General features: G+C 39.9%; 1 long non-coding RNA gene and 1 pseudogene across 1 annotated transcript; one reads left to right on the top strand and one right to left on the bottom strand.

The window, feature by feature from the left end:
- The first annotated feature begins 3,746 nt into the window (after positions 1 to 3,746).
- On the top strand, positions 3,747 to 17,551 carry LOC139561586 (E3 ubiquitin-protein ligase TRIM47-like; annotated as a pseudogene).
- Positions 10,391 to 12,738, bottom strand: LOC139561795 (uncharacterized). Its single transcript, XR_011672220.1, has 3 exons — positions 12,272 to 12,738; positions 11,425 to 12,072; positions 10,391 to 11,316 (listed from the first exon to the last, which is right to left on the bottom strand). It is a non-coding gene; the product is annotated as an uncharacterized lncRNA (long non-coding RNA).

The following is a 17,551-nucleotide window of genomic DNA, read 5'->3' as shown; positions in this document are numbered from 1 at the left end:
ACGCACAGCAATGTTCTATAATATTGGCCTGTTGGCTTCTTATTTTTGTTATTCTCAGTGCAGCTCAAGCAATTTCTCCAACTGTCAACATATTCAAAGGATTAGACTTGTACCGGAACCACGTTGGTTGAGAATTTTGGAGAGGTGCGTGTACAGGCTGTGCATCCTCCGTGGTTGGAGATCTGAGCCAAGTCGCAATGAGACACCGGACTATCGCGTCTGGACCATGATTTATTCAACTCCTGCGTCCTCTCTCCTCATTCCTCTATCGCCTCCTTTAAAAAAAAATGGTCTAAGGAAATCAAGGAGGGAATGTGAAAGAAAATGTGTTTGTATTAAATAACTCTCCTACACTCGCATGTCATCAGGCAAATTACGTTTACAAGGGTAGATCCCAAAATAAATGTGTAAAGTGATAAAACAAGTAAGTTAGTTATGCAATAAATTTATATAAAAAATCTTAAGTAGTATATTGTTTTTAAACGTGTGCATATTTTTTCTTCCGACAACAGATAAGCAGATTCAAGGGGTGTGGCAGATTTCAATGTTTGGTTTTCATAATGGAACCCTTGTTGTCCAAAAAGTTAAACTTTTAAATAATTTGTCCATAGAACATTCTTCCAAGTTTCTTGATGATCACCCAGGTGCTTTTGGCAATCTTGAATAAACTTTTTGGAAGGGATGGGTCCCATTATGTCTGGCGAAAACCAAACCCTGCATTCCGCAGTAAGAACCTCATACTAACGGCAGTGCTTAATTTGAGCCGGATCCGGCATCTCTCAGTTTTGGACTGTTTCGTTCCAGAACACATTTGCCAGGATTCGATACCTCTTGTGGCATGAAAAATACTTTTCACTGTTTGCAAAGTAAAAATTCTAACAAAAGCAATCATCGTCTGGCTAATTCAACTTGACTCCTCTGTAATTCTCCTTGTTGCCCCCTTCGAAACATAATGAGAAAATGTGCCTGATAATTCATTCATGCTGGGCGAGGTTCCAGTCATTGCAGCTAAAGGTGGCACAACCAGTTATTGAGTGTAAGGGGACAATAACTTTTTCACACAGGGGCATTGGGTGTTGCACAACTTTATTTACCTGTCTAGGACTGGGGTTCCGCTAGCCAACAGCCAATGAAATTGCAGGGCACCAAATTCAATCAACAGAAATCTCATAATTCAATTTTCTCAAACATACAAGTATTAGACACCATTTTAAAGATAACATTCTCGTTAATCCAACCACAGTGTCTGATTGAAAAAAAAGCTTTTAGGCGAAAGCAGAACATATGATTATGTTAGGTCAGCAACTAGTCACAGAACGCATACAGCGATTTTCCAACCAAAGAGAGGAGTCACACAAAGCAGAAATATTGATAAAATGTATCACTAACCTTTGATATTCTTCATCAGATGACACTCCCTGGACAACATGTTACACAATACATGTATATTTTGTTCGATCAAGTTCATATTTATATCCAAAAACCTCAGTTTACATTTGGCTTTGCCTCCAAAACATCCCGTGAATTTGCACAGAGCCACATCAAATCACAGAAATACTCATAATAAACATTAATAAAAGATACAAGTGTTATTCACAGATTTAAAGATATACTTCTCCTTAATGCAACTGTGTCAGATTTCAAAAAAACTTTGCGGAAAAAGCAAACCATGCAGTAATCTGAGTACGGCACTCAGAGACCAACACAACCCAAGAAGATATCCGCCATGTTGGAGTCAACATAAGTCAGAAATAGCATTATAAATATTCACTTACCTTTGATGATCTTCGTCAGAATGCACTCCCAGGAATCCCAGTTCCACAATAAATGTTTGATTTGTTCCATAAAGTCCATAATTTATGTCCAAATTCCTCCTTGTTGTTCGCGCGTTCAGTACACAATCTAAACTCATGACGCGCGGGCAGGTCCAGTCAAAAGTTCAGACGAAAAGTCATATTACAGTCCGTAGAAACATGTCAAACGAAGTATAGAATCAATCTTTAGGATGTTTTTAACATAAATCTTCAATAATGTTCAAACCGGAGAATTCCTTGGTCTGTAGAAAAGCTATGGAACAGAGCTCACTCTCACGTGAACGAGCGTCATGAGCTCAAAGCATTCTGCCAGACCTCTGACTCATTCAACTCTCATTCTGCCCCACTTCACAGTAGAAACATCAGACAAGGTTCTAAAGACTGTTGACATCTAGTGGAAGCCTTAGGAAGTGCAACATGACCCATAGCCTACTGTATCTTCAATAGGGAATGAGTTGAAAAACGACCAACCTCAGATTTCCCACTTTCTGGTTTGATTTTTTCTTAGGTTTTTGCCTGCCATATGAGTTCTGTTATACTCACAGACATCATTCAAACAGTTAGACACTTCAGAGTGTTTCCTATCGAAATCTACTAATAATATGCATATATTAGCAACTGGGACTGAATAGCAGGCAGTTTACTCTGGGCATGCTTTTCATCCAAATGTGAAAATGCTGCCCCCTATCCATAACAAGTTAAATAAATAAAATAAGTATATATATTTTTTGTTATTTGTAAACTCAGGTTCCCTTTATCTAATATTAGGTTTTGGTTGAAGATCTGATAACATTCAATATCGAAAAAAATAGAGAATCTGAAAGGGGGCTATTACTTTTTTCACGGCACTGTATAGCTGAACAAACAGGGAGGTTAGATGATCAGGTAGCCTACCGTAGGTGGGGGAGCATTACCTAAAGGCCTATATTTTTGCCTACAGTAATGTTTAGGCTCACTGATGCCACTCGAAGCCATCTGTTCTCAATGCCCAACATACAGTATACCTCCTTTGATGTATGTGATGTCTACTTCCACTTTAAATGATCAAATAAATTCAATCAATTTGTAAAAAATGTATCAAAGTTCTTACCTGTGGTTGTATGCCTCTCCAGTGTAGTTTTACCTCTGAACAGGGACTAATGTTATGTTCAAAACAACTGGGAATTGGGAAAACAACGGGGAAAAATCTCCAACTGGGAAAAATAGTTTTGAATGGTCATTCTGACCGGAAGATCACAGCTAGTTTTTAACCGAGTTCCCAGTTGTCTTGAAAGTACCAAAAGCATTACAATGTTTTCAATCTGTGTACTGCAGGGCTAAACCTAATTTGTTTCTTCATGAAAGAGGGAGGAGCTTAACAGTACAAAATGCCACCTGAAAGCAATTATGAAAACTCATCAGATTGCTTTACCTCCAGAAGAGGAGAATCGTTTCATTTTGAGTGCTACGCTGCACACAAAGAGAGGTGAGTTTCAAAGGAAAACTTTTGACTAGTCTAAGGGAAAAGTTTGTCAAATGTGAACTATGCTGCACCATCCCCATTTGGAATTGACAAGGACTTTTAGTCAAATGTTGTGTTTGTAGTTGAGTGGGAGGTGGGGAATTTAAGCTTATACACTTAAATTCTTACTTGCACTGTACATAACCCACTTTTTATTTTTTATTTTTTTTACACCACTTGCGCAAACATTAAAAGATGCACAAAACATCAGCTTTTGGTTGTCTCAAATGTATATATTTAAAAAATGTGACTTGTGGTGATTTTGGCTGTAATGTTTACTTTTTATAAATGTGTTTTTTACAGACTAGTCTCTTTTTTTTTTTTTACATTTTCTTGTCTGTGCCACTAAGAAATGACAGACTAAATAATTTGAAACTCAAAGGGATTGCAATGTTTTCCAACATTTGTCCCCAGCTTGAAGAGATGGCATTGTACAGTGCCATGCCAGAGTTCCTGTGCTCTATCTGTTTTGGTGTTTTCACCAACCCAGCCACAATCCCTTGTGGACACACCTTTTGCAAGCCTTGTCTTGAAGGCTATTGGAAAATCAGTGGAGACCCTGCAATCTGTGCAAGACTAGCTTCACATCTACCCTTAACATCCAGGTCAACATAGTCTTGAGAGACCTTGTGGAAAGCTTCAAGGGGCCAAGTGAAGGACGAGGCCGTCAACCAGCCGACTATGGCTCCGGGAGAGGTCTCCTGTGACGTATGCATAGGAGACAGGGTGCCCAAGGCCGTCAAGACCTGCCTGGTGTGTTTGTCGTCGTACTGCCTGGCGCATGCAAGGGTCCACAATACCTGGTTTTCCAGGCACCAGCTGGTCAGATCCCTGGCTAACCTGGAGCAGAGGTGTCTGAACCATAACAGGCTCCTGGAGTGTTACTGCCGCACCGACAAGACCATCCTGTGTGGGGCGTGTGATGCTCACCAGGTGCCGGCACACCAGGTTGTATCGATGCAGGTAGAGTTCTTGGCTCAGAAGGTAAGAATGGGTTTTGGATCAATTGTTCATCAATCCAGGGTTGTATTCATTAGGAACCAAGTGGATGCAAACTGTCTGAAACCAGGAGGGACTACCTGAACTCCAATAAATACTTGTTTATTTTCGTTTCATATTGTTTTGACACTGATCCCGAGCTGTGTTCATTACGACACACCACAACAAATGTGGAACAGAAGACTGTTTCCTATTGGACTAGTTTGGGTAGACAGTCCCCCCTCCCCCACCCTGGGTTTTGGTTATTGTATTTGTTGGGATTTCATTTTGTGCCTAATGAATATGACCCTGTGTGCAGGTTTTTGTTCTAGCAGTAATGCTAACACCTATGGTCATAACTTCAGGCTCAGCTGGCTAAAGACCAGACAGTGGTCAAGGAGAAGCTGAAGGCAACTCGGAATGAGGCAGAGAAATTAAACTCTTCAGTCCTACTCTGTGAGGTGACTTTTCATTTGAATTGGCTATGTTACACTGTTGTAATTTTGCAGTCTTTCACCTTAGAAATCAATAGTAAATCATGGAAACCTCCCATGGGGGTTACAAATTGTTGTGCTACTGAAAATTACCATGCCTTGAAGACCACTCTTTGACCTCTTCAGCGGTGGGGTGGAATGTTGCAGAACATTCAGAAATGTATCATGTAGAACCGAAAATGTCTGTCAGATTTATCAGGAAATTGAGTCTGTACTACTTATTGCATTTCTATCTGCAACGTCCAGGACATATCAAATCACATAAATCCTCCCTGATCTGTTTTGTCTACTTGCCCCCTTGCAGGATGCAGTGATTAGCCAACTCGAGTTTGTGAATGCGTTCCGCCTAGCCCAGGTCAGCAAGGTGGGGCTGATCTAACACTTAGGCCCTGGAGGGTGGAGGAGCTGGTGAGCACAACGTCCCATTGGAACCGTGTGCTTGAAGATCACATCACAGCGCTGACGAGCAGAGGTTTTGCACTGGAGTGGTTGATTGGCTGACACCTTTGAGCTTCTTGATGTGAGTTATTAGGTGTGTTTGACATTGCAGCTGAGTTGATTGACTGATCTAAAAATCCCTTTATATCATAAATAACTAAATGCTATTTGTAAATCTGTTAGGAATTTTGTTAATAAATAGTTAAAACAAATTCTAGCTTTAGATAAAACTATAACAAATTGAACTCTGCATGCCTGGTGAAAAGAGATTTGTGTTGTGGGTCATAAAATAAGCAGAAAGGGTCGTTAAACTATGGTTGAACTGACCCAACTTAGCCCTGAGATGTTTAGATAAGGCTGTGGGTCACTTTTTAGGTCTTTCATTATCTTGAGTTGTCTGCTAAAGTGGTAATCAATTATAGTGAGCCTTCAGGATAAATGATTATATGGTGTTTCATGTGAGTGTCCTGTGAGGTTAGAATTAACTTTTGAACCTGTTTTCTATTTGTCAGGACAATGAGACTCATTCTGTAATCTATGACGTCATATATTGTATATAAACCTGTGTTTATGATCAAATGGGAGCGTGCTCCGAGAATAAACACTATTATCTAATTTTAATATGACTGTATCCTGTCTATTTTTATGTTAATAAGTATCTTACAAATTCTTATAAATAGACAGATTGAATTTAATGAATGAGTATATTGTAGGAATTATTTAATTCCACTAACAAAATCACTCACAATTTACCCCATGATCATTCATGGTTTTAATTTTCTCACACACTGCCTGAATCGATTGTACTCTTCTCCAGACATATAGGCTTGTCTTACACTCCCAGTCATGGATGCAACTATGGTGAAAACTTCTTCATGTCAATGCTTACACTAATCTAACGCTTTCATATAAAGATGTGTGGACAGTCTTCACTCGGTCATTGCAGGTGAATCAACGTGCTTGTATGATGCAAGAGAGAATAAAGTAGATGTCGCACGTCAAAAGTCTGATTTATGACCCTATATCATGATGACGTGTGCACACCCATATTTGGGCTTCCGGTCAGAACATCCTGGCGGGAAAGTGACCATGTGGTTATGCCCATATATGTGCATCCTGTTCCTGTTCTCACGCCATAGTGAGTGCGAAAAAATGTATATAATGTCTTTGAAGTTGTCATGATGCTTGATGTCTAGGGACCTCTTTGAACTGGGTGGGGGGAGGAACATTTCAAAGAGTATGGCCCCCACCTATTTTAATGCCCTTAGGTTTGTTGTCTATGAAACAGAAATGTCTGGGAGGGGGCTTGTGTGTGTGTGTCTACCGCAGTGTTAGAAACAAGGTCCCTTGTCAGTATGTACATTTCAAGCTTTTAACAACAATAAAACAAAAATATAAATAATGATTCTCGGCCCACCACACAGCCTATGGATGTTCGGTGCATGTACACCGGGGGGAATTTGAAACAGGTAGATTACAACCCCAAAGTATTGGGGTTAAGAAAAGGTCATAAAGTTAATTTCAGATTCAGGTTTAGAGGGTAATACTTTAGGGAAACCACATTTCACACTATCTACAGTCAGAGAGCCAACAAATCAAGGTGTAACCGGGATGAATGGATATTAAATGTACAACAGGAGTCCTCTAACAAGCAATACGTGTTAAATATGTGTCACAGTCAATCATGACAGCCTCTTTTTGAAAGGCCTATGTTCTGAAGGCCCTAAGAATCGCTTCAATGGCCTATAGCCCTGACGTCAAAGTGACAATTTTAGCCTGTGAACAATATGCTAGTGCTAATGCGACAAAGTCTGTCAATTCTCATGTATCTTCCATAGCAGGCAATGATGTCAACTTTTTTATGCCTGTGTTTAGTTTTAAATGGGTGGATTATCCCATTTTCATAACACTTATGAATAAACTGGACAATCTTTTCCAAAATCGTGAACAATTACGGCGCTGGCCACGGCTATCCTTGAGACATACCCAGGACCTAAATGCCCGACGGATTATATAACCATGGAGTGAAAACTTACGGCGTTTTGATGGACCGTGCAAGAGAGCCAGGCAGTTTGATGGGGAATTGGGGACGGATAATGGGGATGGTTACCCATGCCCTTTATCTTTAAGAAAGGCATAGTAAAAAGGCGACATTAATTATGAATGGCTATAAAATGTATGTACTTGATTTTTGAATGAAATAAAATGGTTTTAAAAGCAGTATCTCACCCCTTAAGGAACGGTAAGCTCTCGTTTTCACTCTCACCCCGGTCTGTCACGGAGAAAAAAGAGAAAAAGCAGCGTGTGTGTGCTGTCGTATGTGTGTGTGTGTGTTTCAAAAAAGGGGAGGGGTGTGTGTTCAAAAATGCCCATGCATCTGCGCTCAAAGCTCTCTCTCTCTATGCAGGGGTCGTTTGAAACCCAGGTTTACAATATCCTGCAAAACAGATGCCTACCCCCCAACCATAAAGTGTGTCGGTGTCTTTTAAAAACGGACACTTACGATTCATTAACACATAGGTCTTTCAAATCCTAATTTAGCTCAGAATCTAGGTGTTATCCCGGAGGATGTAGAATATCAAAAGGGTAATACTGTCTCGACACCCCAATCCTGTTGTTTGAACCCACTACCTTTGTAATCAAATATACCGTTTGTTGCATACCGGATAGCGCCCAGGAAAAAAACGTCACCCCTGCTCTGTAAACTCATTCCTTAGTATCTGGTGTTAGGGGCACAACCGCGGAACGAGTCTTGTGAAAAAGATAAGTCCCCATTCTGTTAGAACCGTTTTAGCGCAGCTGCAATCCCACAGGCCTGCAAACCCCAATAGTTATCGGACTGAACAGTTAAAAAAAGATCCTCTGGGAATCCCGCCTAATGGAGCTTTCTGAAGGTGAGTTCGTGAAAAAATATATATTAGATTTGTATGTTTTCTTTATTTATCTTTATCTTTATTGAACTTAAATTATTATAGAATACGTGTAAAAACGAAGTATATGTTTTCACGAGTGTACGAAAATAATTCTAATGATTGAAGTGTATGTACCTAATATGTTGTACTAGTATATACGTTAAGCTGACTTAAAAACAAAAATTACACATCCCTGCATTCTCTATTATAAAGTAGGCTGTCCTTCTTTGAGGTCACGTAGATCAATTTGTTGCTCTCTTTGCCTTTATACATCTCATTGACCTACTGTAAACTCCCTCAGGTGTAAACATCTACAATAATCATTAGACATACGAGTCAGAGTTATCATACCCAGTGTCAGGGTTTGCTAACTCTGGAAATTCCTTTGGTTTGTACAGAGTTAGGTAAATCAGCTCTTTGCCCCCCTTACATGGGGAATAATCTCCAAGCTGCTCTAAACGTTGATGTTTTGGTGTCTCTAGGTTCATCTCTAGACTGTTGAATGAGGCCTGTTACAACTTTCTTACAAAAACTTTAAAGGGGGTTTGTGAAACTATTCATTCATGGATGTATGTAAAACATATTTAACACGTATTGCAGGTTACAGAAGACTCCTGTTGTACTTTGAATCGCCACTCATCCCTGTTACATCATGATGTGATGGCTCTCTATGTATGTACATGTTTATAATCCACATAGTGTGAATATTGTTTTCCCTAAAGTTATTAACTTCTTTGGGCTGCAGGGGCAGTATTGAGTAACTTGGATGAAAGGTGCCCATTTCAAACGGCCTCGTACTCAATTCTTGCTCGTACAATATACATATTATTATTACTATTGGATAGAAAACAAGTTTCTAAAAACGTTTGAATTATATCTGTGAGTAAAACAGAACTAATTTTGCAGCAAACTTCCTGTCAGAAAGTGAAAAATCTCAAATCGAGGCTCTGTTCCAGGGCCTACCTAATCTTTTGCTTGAAATCTATTAGTATACATGCACTTCATACGCCTTCCACTAGATGTCAATAGGCTGTGAGAGGTGAAATGGGGTCTCTAGCTCTTTCTATGGTCAAAAGAGAGCGCTTGGAATGACAGGACCCCAATTTCCTTTGTTCAGGAAGACGCGGAAAGGACTTCCGGATTGGCTTCTGAAAAGCTGTTGTTATAGACGGCTAATAGCTCCTAACGAATCAATGCTGTTGTGTGGTTGGCTATTGTAGTAAGCTAATATAATGCTATATTGTGTTTTCGCTGTAAAACACTTAAAGAATCGGAAATATTGGCTGGATTCACAAGATGTTTGTCTTTAATTTGCTGTACACCATGTATTTTTCATAAATGTTTTATGATGAGTATTTAGGTATTTCAATTTGGTCTCTGTAATTGTTCTAGCTGCTTCGGTGCTATTTCCGATTGTAGCTGCAATGTAAAACTATGATTTATACCTCAAATATGCACATTTTTCGAACAAAACATAGATTTATTGTATAACTTGTTATAAGACTGTCATCTGATGAAGTTGTTTCTTGGTTAGTTTGGTTGGTTCTTGGTTAGTTAGGTTGGTTTTGTGCAAGCTACCTGTGCTGTGAAAAATGTCTGTGCTTTTTTGTATTTGGTGGTGAGCTAATAAATATACGTGGTGTTTTCGCTGTAAAACATTTAAAAAATCGGACATGTTGGCTGGATTCACAAGATGTGTATCTTTCATTTGCTGTATTGGACTTGTTAATGTGTGAAAGTTAAATATTTCTAAAAAATATCTTTTGAATTTCGCGCCCTGCACTTGGACGGGCTGTTGTCATAAGTGTACCGACACCGGGCTGCAGCCATAACAGGTTTTAACCCCCTAAACCGAAATATGAAATTACCTTTAGGATCTTTCTTACCCCCTATTACTTTTGGGTTCTAATCTCCCTCGTAAGGCTTACTAGTTATGTCGAATGTTAGGAAGACCTGTTGGTTGTAACAAAAACCAAACATAAAAAATACTTTTGACCCCAGCTTTTCACATACTTTTTATATGGGTCTTTTTAATTTAGCCTGTTGTATGGCTCCAGCCACTTGGAGGCTCGGTGCATGTACAAATAAAAAGTACCCAATTCAACCATTGGTGGATGGTAACTAAAAATAATGGCAGTGCATGTAGTCATGTTAAGGTTTTCATTGTTTTCTTGTCAGAGTTTTATGGTTTTGCATATGTCTGTGCATTATAGGATGTCGTGATAGGGTTGAGGATCAGATCATGCCTATTGGTATTCTTGATCATTTATTGGTCCAAGAAAGACACACAACGGTTCTGGGTTAATTCCCTAGCTGTTTGCATGGCTTGGTAGTGTATTAGCCTGGTATGAGGCAAGATAAATAATACAATTTAAGTAAAGTATAAAATAAACAGTATTATCCTAAATTGAGAAATGAATTTAAAAAATCACATCAACATCATAATCTTTCAAAATGTACCTGTTTTCCATATAGAATGCCATGTATACTGATTGTATTACAACTTTTTGTGTTTTGTCTTAGTGATTGTTCTTTAGGAAATAGGAAACTCTACAGTGTGTTAGTCTGAGAAAAAGGAACACAGCCTGGTAAACACATTCTTGTATGTTGTCTACGTTGACATTTCTGGGTATGTCTCGCATGTAACATAATAATACTAAAGATTCTGATAATTTTTATATTACTTTTTATAATAATACAAATCTGTCAAACAAAATGTATTTCTGAAAACCCCTTTTTGCATTTTCAATAGTTGTCACAATGTGTTTTACAGATACCCTGTCTATAAAATCTAAGACCTATCAACACTCAGGAGTCAATGTCCTATCTCTTGTTGTTTTCATAGCCTGAGAGAGAGTATATTACCTAAAGTTGTCGCAGCTGCACACTATGTAACACATTATATCGATAATTGCCTAAAATTGTATGTCATTGTCTTTCATAAATGTTGCAATACCGGATGTTGAAACGTTGTTAAATATTTGCTACTTTGGTATACATAAAAAGTTCCATGAGGAAGGAAGGATTCACCGATTATCATTTGATCTGTTCTGGGCTGGTGTCTGGAGTTAGGGTAAGGCCGTTAGTCCAAAACTGTAGAATAGCATCTGTTTCATCTGCTCTTCCGAAGTCGTTCAGAGTCCCTAATGCAGCATGTACCCCTGTTTGTTGGCTGTCCGCTGTAAACACAAAAATAGCTTTTAAAATAGGGTGCACACTTTTTGTTTTTAATGTATAAATATTATTATGGATTAAAAAATGTTTTTTTGTTGTTTATTTGGACTTACGTCGAAAATAGTGTGATGTTGAAGGGCTACGTAAAGGACCGGGCGCAGTTTCCTTCTGAGAATCCCCGTCTAACTCTGTCGGTTCCCAATCAATTATGCCCGGTAGCCTCTGGGTGTCATACAGACGTTAGATAATGTTAACCTGTATTTATACGAAATAGATACATTTTAACTTATAAGAATACGTCCATTTGACGTATTGCCTAAAAAAAATATATTTAAAAAACTAATATAATAATAATTATTGTCCATCCGTTTCTGAATATCTGTAAAAATCGTTGTCTTCCTGTTTTAGAATATCATGACTGAATGTTTTCAGCCTCGGAGTTGTCCTTAACCTGTTTTCTGCCCATCACAAACAACCGCAAATCAGAGACCTCCGAAATGTCATTTGAAGCGGGGAAATCGTCCGAATTCAAGGTTTTACTCTTCATGTTCCGGGGGTACCCCTTCCTTTTCGATCATGCCCTCCAGGGGTGTATGGTTTTCGATGTCGGGTGTACATTTTATCATAAAAAATACATACAGTTGACATATCGATATCTCGTAAAATTATGTGTCCATCCGTTGCTCATCGGAATTCCATTCTAATGAAGGCTGTTCCATATAATTTATCCCCGGGATGCAGTTGGCTTAATGTTGCATATCCTGCGAACGTTAGATAATATTAACATGTTATACGATATACATTTTTAAATTACATGAATATGTGCATTTGACATAAATTTTATTTTGTTGTCATCGGTTTAAAACACATACAACGCATGTTTAATATTACTATAATATCCATAATGTTCAAACAATTCCTCAACATACAAATCTAATAAATATTTTTTCACGAACTCACCTTCAGAAAGCTCCATTAGGCGGGATTCCCAGAGGATGTTTTTTTAACTGTTCAGTCCGATAACTATTGTGGTTTGCAGGCCTGTGGGATTGCAGCTGCGCTAAAACGGTTCTAGCAGAATGGGGACTTATCTTTTTCACAAGACTCATTCCGCGGTTGTGCCCCTAACACCAGATACTAAGGAATGAGTTTACAGAGCAGGGGTGACGTTTTTTTCCCGGGCGCTATCCGGTATGCAACAAACGGTATATTTGATTACAAAGGTAGTCGGTTCAAACAACAGGATTGGGGTGTCGAGACGGTATTACCCTTTTGATATTCTACATCCTCCGGGATAACACCTAGATTCTGAGCTAAATTAGGATTTGAAAGACCTATGTGTTAATGAATCGTAAGTGTCCGTTTTTAAAAGACACCGACACACTTTATGGTTGGGGGTAGGCATCTGTTTTGCAGGATATTGTAAACCTGGGTTTCAAACGACCCCTGCATAGAGAGAGAGAGCTTTGAGCGCAGATGCATGGGCATTTTTGAACACACACCCCTTCCCTTTTTTGTTTTTGTTTTTTGAAACACACACACCTACGACAGCACACACACGCGCGCACATGGCTTTTCTCGTTTTTCTCCGTGACAGACCAGGGTGAGAGTGAAAACAAGAGCTTACCGTTCCTTAAGTGGTGAGATACTGCTTTTAAAACCATTTTATTTCATTCAGAAATCAAGTACATACATTTTATAGCCATTCATAATTAATGTCGCCTTTTTACTATGCCTTTCTTACAGATAAAGGGCTTGGGTAACCATCCCCATTATCCGTGTCCAATTCCCCATCAAACTGCCTGGCTCTCTTGCACGGTCCATCAAAACTCCGTAAATTTTCACTCCATGGTTATATAATCCGTCGGGCATTTAGGTCCTGGGTATGTTTCAAGGATAGCCGTGGCCAGCGCCGTAATTGTTCACGATTTTGGAAAAGATTGTCCAGTTTATTCATAAGTGTTATGAAAATGGGATAATCCACCCATTTAAAACTAAACACAGGCATAAAAAAGTTGACATCATTGCCTGCTATGGAAGATACATGAGAATTGACAGACTTTGTCGCATTAGCACCAGCATATTGTTCTCAGGCTAAAATTGTCACTTTGACGTCAGGGCTATAGGCCATTGAAGCGATTCTTAGGGCCTTCAGATCATAGGCCTTTCAAAAAGAGGCTGTCATGATTGACTGTGACATATTTAACACGTATTGCTTGTTACAGAGGACTCCTGTTGTACATTTAATATCCATTCATCCCGGTTACACCTTGATTTGTTGGCTCTCTATGACTATACATAGTGTGAAATGTGGTTTCCCTAAAGTTATTACCCTCTAAACCTAAATCTGAAATTAACTTTATGATCTTTTCTTAACCCCAATACGTTGGTGTTGTAATCTACCTGTTTCAAAATCCCCCGGTGTACATGCACCGAACATCCATAGGCTGTGTGGTGGGCCGAGAATCATTATTTATATGGCTGTTTATTGTTGTTAAAAGCTTGAAATGTACACACTGAGAAGGGACCTTGTTTCTAACACTGCGGTAGACACGCCCGCCCACACACACACACACACACACGCACACACGCACACACACACACACACACACACACACACACACACACACACACACACACACACACACACACACACACACACACACACACACACACACACAGACACAAGCCCCCTCCCAGACGTTCCTGTTTCATAGACAACAAACCTAAGGGCATTAAAATAGGTGGGGGCCATACTCTTTGAAATGTTCATCCCCCCACCCAGTTCAAAGAGGTCCCTAGACATCAAGCATCATGACAACTTCAAAGACATTATATACATTTTTTCGCACTCACTCTATGGCGTGAGAACAGGAACAGGATGCACATATATGGGCATAACCAAATGGTCACTTTCCCGCCAGGATGTCCTGACCGGAAGCCCACACGTCATCATGACATAGGGTCATAAATCAGACTTTTGACGTGCGACATCTATTTTATTCTCTCTGATGCATCATGCATGTTTAACTCCTTTAATTCATTCTAAATATCTCTCGCTCGTCCTCCTTTCAGAATCTTCCCTCCTGCTCCTCCAGATGGCATCAGAGGACTATGCAGCGTCAACATCCCCTTAGTTCTACTGGCAGACCTTCGGGAGAATTTAATGAAAAACATGGACAAACTACCCAAGATGGGCTACTTGACAAACGGCGATGCTGTCTCAGGTCTGTATTCAGTCTGACATAGTCACTTCAGCCTTTAAGATCTTAATTGCTGCCTTTACACAGGAAGTCTAATTTAAGATCTGTTGCCCAGTTATTAGCACAAGATCTGGGTTGTGTTCCCCCAGCTCAGACTTTGCATGCTTTGCCCAATGGTGGTGTGTCACTTAATCTGTGCTGTCGGGCGCTTGAGTCCTAAAACATGTGGTTTGCTATTACTTAAAATGCCTATCCAGGCTTTGTAAGATCTGGCATACGTCCGCAACACCTGTGCAAAGGAATGCACCCCTGATCTGATTGGTCAAAATACCAATTGGGTTGCTTTTACACAGGAAGCCCAATCCTGATCTTTTTTCACTACTTGGTCTTTGACAGATCATCTCTGAGAAAGATCTGATGTGATTGGACAGAAGATCAGATTTGGCCTGCCTGTGTCAACACAGCCAAAGTCAGATTATACCAAACGTTAAGAACACCTGCTCTTTCCATGAGACTGACCAGGTGACAGCGACGATCCCTTATTGATGTCACTTGTTATAGACACTTCAGTCAGCGTAGATGAATGAGGCCAATTGAGACTTAAAGTAATAAAGGTGAAATAAAAGACTTGGCTTTTGTACGTTGTCTGAATGGCACAGCCAAAATATTGAAGTGACTTTGAACAGGGTATGGTAGGTGCCAGGGGCACCGATATGTGTAAAGAACTGCAATTATGCTGTTTTTTTCATGCTCAACAGTTTCCCATGTATCAAGAGTGGTCCACCAGCCAACATGAGACAACAGTGGGAAGCATTGGAGTCAACATGGGCCAGCATCCCTGTGTAATGCTTTTGAAGCTCTGTAGATTTCATGCCCCAATAAATTGAGGCTGTTCTGAATGCAAGAGGGGGTGCCACTCAATATTAGGAAGGTGTTGCTAATGTTTGAACTCTGTACACCTCTCTGCATATACAATGAAGCAAGCTAGATCACTCAAGGTTTTGAAAGCAAACCAGCTTCAGTTGTCTTCAAATTCTAGCTCAGTCTTCATCTGTACTACGACATTGGCTATTGCTCGTCCGCCAAATACTAACTCTAGAAGGCTTGTAACTGCGCATGGATGTCACACTTGGCTAGTCGGTTGCCAAAGTCTTCATTGAAATGTTAATCCATGGGCAAGTCAATGCCACACTTTCATTGGTGCTGAAATACAAATGAAGTTGGTTATCTTTGCAGATTCAGAAGGCTATGATGTGAAATGTTTTTTTAGAAATCCTGTCTTAAATAATCATAATGCTGTCATTGGCGTGCCGATCAATGCTCAAGGACCGCTTTCCCTTCACTTATTGATGTAGGAATTGTATTGAGTCGTACACAAGTTTTACTTTGCGTGAAGTTTATAATGCATTCTGTCATTACTAAATAATGTGAGGTATTTTAACAAAGATTTGATTGATAAATAATTTAATCTTCCTCCAAAGAAGGAGATTATGATGTCTTTGCAGGGGGAGGGAGAATCAGACTTCATTCACTGGTCTCAACTCCAACACTTCATTCAGGATAAAGGGCTTTAGCCCTGAGTTAGCCTGCCTGGGAGCAGTTTGGTTTTGAAGGATTTGTTGCCATAAACATTTACCTGATGTAAAGGTGAGCCACATTCGTATGACTGGTTATCCCGAGTTGCACTCAGACCTGACCTAAGCCACCTCACAACTCCTCAAACCTGATTAGTAGGATACCCCTCTGGTTCTAGATCAGCATTCCTAGTCTGACAACATATGAACACGGGCCCAGATGTGCACCATTAAACATTTGCAATTTTATGTTTTCTAATAAATTGTTACCTTCTGTTTATCCCTCAGATTGCCTTGGTTAAAGAGTTCACAGGTGAGCTAATGTGTAGTCCTGAGTCTGCTTCCATGTTGTGTTATATTTAGTGTCTGGTGTGTTGCTAACCCTATGTATGCTCAACTTTGGAAAATGAATTCAACAATGGATTGTAGTTTTCCTCTACCTATCCCTTCTCCTCCTCTCAGTTGAGGTGACTCCTGACCCCAGCACAGCCCACCCATCGCTCCTGTTCAGAAGGGAGTCCCATGGTTGTGAGATTCGGGGGGACCGGAGCAAGATGGCTAGGAAGTTCCCCCTGTCAGCCCAGCGCTTCACCCAGGTGCCGTGTGTCCTCGCCACCCAGGGGTTCAGCAGCCACAGAGCCTACTGGGAGGTGGAGGACTGGGTTGGAAATGGATCTGTGGCAAGTAATTTTTTTAATTATTTCACCTTTATTTAACCAGGTAGGCTAGTTGAGAACACGTTCTCATTTACAACTGCGACCTGGCCAAGATAAAGCATAGCAGTTCGACACATACAACAGAGTTACACATGGAATAAACAAAACACAGTCAATAATACAGTAGAAAAAAGCAAATAAAGTTTATATACAGTGAGTGCAAGGGAGGTAAGGCAATAAATAGGCCATGGTGGCGAAGTAAATTACAATATAGCAATTAAACATGACATCTCGTGGGGTGTGTCTCACCCCTGAGAAGGGGTTCTGGGTCCTGGTACACCGTGAGGTAAGTTTCTGGCCCACCACTACCCCAACGCTGCCACCACCCCTATGGCCATCGTAACACAAATGAGAAAGGTATGTTGAAGAATAGTTGGATACAGGGCACACTTGGCCCAAAGGGCTCTTTAGTCTAGTATGTTTTCTATGGTAAGTGTTTTAACATTAAATTAAATAAATGCAACTTTATTTGTCTCGTCGCCAATCAGGTGAAGTCTCGCTAGGATATTTGACCTGGCAAAATGGGTTATTTTAGTTGCCGTCACGCATGTCTTTGGAGCTTGTCTTTGACGTATAACTATGAAGAAATACATTTAGATATTTGACTATTATTTAAGCGGTGGTTTCGCTCATTATATACACTGCTGAATTTCAAGTCAAATGTAATAAATATCCCAGAAGGGCAATTTTTTTTCAATTACAATTTCCATGTATCTTATGTCAATTTTATTAAGGAGCTTCTTTACA

This window comes from Salvelinus alpinus, chromosome 31 (assembly GCF_045679555.1).
Source record: "Salvelinus alpinus chromosome 31, SLU_Salpinus.1, whole genome shotgun sequence".
Classification (NCBI taxonomy): Eukaryota; Metazoa; Chordata; class Actinopteri; order Salmoniformes; family Salmonidae; genus Salvelinus; species Salvelinus alpinus.
Note: the sequence above shows the minus strand (reverse complement) of the source record. Positions and strands in the feature narration are given on the sequence as shown.